Source organism: Scylla paramamosain, chromosome 8 (genome assembly GCF_035594125.1).
Source record: "Scylla paramamosain isolate STU-SP2022 chromosome 8, ASM3559412v1, whole genome shotgun sequence".
Lineage (NCBI taxonomy): Eukaryota > Metazoa > Arthropoda > Malacostraca > Decapoda > Portunidae > Scylla > Scylla paramamosain.
The window spans coordinates 11,851,985-11,855,799 of NC_087158.1; the positions used below are offsets into that span (position 1 = coordinate 11,851,985).

Sequence of the window (3,815 nt, forward strand, 5' to 3'; positions counted from 1 at the left end):
TACTCTGAAAAAATAGGAGAGCTATGTCGATATAGAAAAAAAAAATATATTAAAGTTTCAAAAGTTTAGTGGGGCGTAAAAAGAGGGGAGAGGGCGACAGGTGTGTGGAGCGGGGCAGGTGAGAGTGGAAGAGCGGGGGAGCTGGGGAAAGCAGACGAGGAAAAGTGAGTAAAGTGAGGAAGCCATGAGGGGTATTAGGTGAAAGTGAAGAGAGAATGAAGAGTGTATTGTTTTAAGGTAATGACGACAGGATGATGATGAGGTGGTGAGAGGGAGGGGGGCGGCTGAATAATAAGAAAATGTGGAGGAGGGGGAGTGTCAGAAGAAAAGAGGAGCAGCTGGGGGATGAAGTGGTGCTCAAGACGTGTGTGTGTGTGTGTGTGTGTGTGTGTGTGTGTGTGTGTGTGTGTGTGTGTGTGTGTGTGTGTGTGTGTGTGTGTGTGTGTGTGTGTGTGTGTGTGTCTTGAAGTAAAAGTGTGTTCAGTTTACCAAGTGGAAAGAGGAGAGCTGATAAGATAAACGCATGATAAACAAGACTTGGGAAGGAAGGAAGGAATTAAGGAAGGAAGGAAAGAAAGAAGGAAAGAGAACATAAATGAATGAATGAATGAATGAATGAATGAATGAAGGAAGGAAGGAAGGAGGGCATGAAGGAAGAAAGGAGTGAACGAGTAAAGAAATCAGAAAGAAGTCAGGGAGAAAGAAAAAGAGCCAGTAAGCGAAGAATGAATGAAAAGAAAGAATGAATGAATTAATGAATGAATGAACGAGGGAGGGAATATGAGAAAGGAGGAGGAGGAAGAAAGAGAGGAGTGAGCCAGTAAGTGAGTGAAGGAAGGAATGAATGTTGGAGGAAGTTACATTAAACAGGCAAACAAACTCCCTAGACTGTCTGAATTGAGTTTCCTGGAAGAAGAAGAAAAAAAGAAGACGAAAAAGAAAGAAAGAAAATATACTGCAAATTCCTTGATGCCATGAGTATTAACCTCGGGTCCTGATAAAGATGCAAAAATGTACGACAATCTTTTTTTTGCGTCACCTCACTTTCTATCTCTCCGGGGCAAATCTTGAGACGTTAAAGGGACAGAAGATTAAAGGGAAAAGAAAAATCAGGCGACTTCCATTCCATAACACTCCAAGATTCACTTCGGCGTGCCTGCCAAAATGATAACGCCCTTCGGAGGCCTTCAGAGCTCCCCTTAAGGCTGCCAGGCGAAGCGAGGAGCGGAGAAAATTATGCGTGAGTAAACATTTTCACTGGAAACATTTGGCAGTGGAAGTGTCGATGTGATGTTTGTCTGGAAACAGCAGAAGCATTCACGGGAAGACTTAAGGGCGTGTAAAGCTGCCCAGGGAAGATGGAGAAGGAGGAAGAGGTGGAGGAGGAGGAGGAGGAGGAGGAGGAGGAGGAGGAGGAGGAGGAGGAGGAGGAGGAGGAATATTGAAGGAGGAGGAAGAAGAGGAGGAGGAGGAGGAGGAGGAGGAGGAGGAGGAGGAGGAGGAGGAGAGGAGTCTGACATAGGGAAATGAGAGAGATGAGGTGACTGGGAGGGAGGAGAGGGGAGAGGTTGACATAAATGGTGACAGATGGTGGAGGAGCAGAAGAAGAGAGGTGGGGATTTTGACAGGTGGAGTAGTGGTGGTGGTGGTAATGGTGGTGGTGGTAATGGTGGTGTTAGTAGTGGTGGTATATAGCAGTGGGGATGAAGCTTCTTGTAACGAGTCGTCCCTTCCATCGTTTTCGTAGTGTAGTGGTTATCACGTGCGCCTCACACGCGCAAGGTCCCCGGTTCGATCCCGGGCGAAAACACAACATTTTGTCCTCCTCCGCTGTCGTGGCTGCGAGGGATGGCGCCCTTCTCCCTGTGTATAAATATATGCTTTGGTACTTCTCTCTTGGAGCAGCTCGTCATTGCAAAACAGCAGGTTCTAAATTTACAACAGTTTTATTTACATTTAAAAACAGATGGGCGAGTTTTAAGCACGAGGCTCTCACGGTTTTTTTTTTTTTTTTTTAAGTAGGAAGGAGACTGGCCAAGGGCAACAAAAATCTAATAACAAAAAATGCCCACTGAAATGCCAGTCCCATAAAAGGGTTAAAGCAGTGGTCAAAAATTGATGAATAATTGTCTTGAAACCTCCCTCTTGAAAGAATTCAAGTCATAGGAAGGTGGAAATACAGAAGCAGGCAGGGAGTTCCAGAGTTTACCAGAGAAAGGGATGAATGATTGAGAATACTGGTTAACTCTTGCGTTAGAGAGGTGGACAGAAGAGGGGTGAGAGAAAGAAGAAAGTCTTGTGCAGCGAGGCCGCGGAACGAGGGGAGGCATGCAGTTAGCAAGATCAGAAGAGTAGTTAGCATGAAAATAGCGGTAGAAGACAGCTAGATATGCAACATTGCGGCGGTGAGAGAGAGGCTGAAGACAGTCAGTTAGAGGAGAGGAGTTGATGAAAAGAAAAGCTTTTGATTCCACCCTGTCTAGAAGAGTACTATGAGTGGAACCCCCCAGACATGTGAAGCATACTCCATACATGGACGGATAAGGCCCTTGTACAGAGTTAGCAGCCTGGGCGGTGAGAAAAACTGGCGGAGACGTCTCAGAACACCTAACTTCATAAGAGCTGTTTTAGCTAGAGATGAGACGTGAAGTTTCCAGTTCAGATTATAAGTAAAGGACAGACCGAGGATGTTCAGTGTAGAAGAGGGGGACAGTTGAATGTCATTGAAGAAGAGGGGATAGTTTGTCTGGAAGGTTGTGTCGAGTTGATAGATGGAGGAATTGAGTTTTTGAGGCATTGAACAATACCAAGTTTGCTCTGCCCCAATCAGAAATTTTAGAAAGATCAGAAGTCAAGCGTTCTGTGGCTTCCCTGCGTGATATGTTTACCTCCTGAAGGGTTGGACGTCTATGAAAAGACGTGGAAAAGTGCAAGGTGGTATCATCAGCGTAGGAGTGGATAGGACAAGAAGTTTGGTTTACAAGATCATTAATGAATAATAAGAAGAGAGTGGGTGACAGGACAGAACCCTGAGGAACACCACTGTTAATAGATTTAGGAGAAGAAAAGTGACCGTCTACCACAGCAGCAATAGAACGGTCAGAAAGGAAAATTGAGATGAAGTTACAGAGAGAAGGATAGAAACCGTAGGAGGGTAGTTTGGAAATCAAAGCTTTGTGCCAGACTCTATCAAAAGCTTTTGATAAGTCCAAGACAACAGCAAAAGTTTCACAAAATCTCTAAAAGAGGGATGACCAAAACTCAGTAAGGAAAGCCAGAAGATCACCAGTAGAGCGGCCTTAACGGAACCCATACTGACGATCAGATAGAAAGTTGTGAAGTGATAGATGTTTAAGAATCTTCCTGTTGAGGATAGATTCAAAAACTTTAGATAGGCAGGAAATTAAAGCAATAGGACGGTAGTTTGAGGGATTAGAACGGTCACCCTTTTTAGGAACAGGTTGAATGTAGGCAAACTTCCAGCAAGAAGGAAAGGTAGATGTTGACAGACAGAGCTGAAAGAGTTTGACTAGGCAAGGTGCAAGCACGGAGGCACAGTTTCGGAGAACAATAGGAGGGACCCCATCAGGTCCATAAGCCTTCCGAGGGTCTAGGCCAGCGAGGGCATGGAAAACATCATAGCGAAGAATTTTAATACGTGGCATGAAGTAGTCAGAGGGTGGAGGGGAGGGAGGAACAAGCCCAGAATCGTCGAAGGTAGAGTTTTTAGCAAAGGTTTGAGCGAAGAGTTCAGCTTTAGAAATAGATGTGATAGCAGTGGTGCCATCTGGTTGAAATAGAGGAGGGAAAGAAGA

At 45.0% G+C, this 3,815-nt stretch overlaps 1 non-coding gene across 1 annotated transcript; it reads left to right on the forward strand.

The window, feature by feature from the left end:
• Positions 1–1,737: 1,737 nt before the first annotated feature.
• On the forward strand, positions 1,738–1,810 carry Trnav-cac (transfer RNA valine (anticodon CAC)). The gene has a single exon. It is a non-coding gene; the product is annotated as a tRNA-Val (tRNA).
• The last annotated feature ends 2,005 nt before the right edge of the window (positions 1,811–3,815 follow it).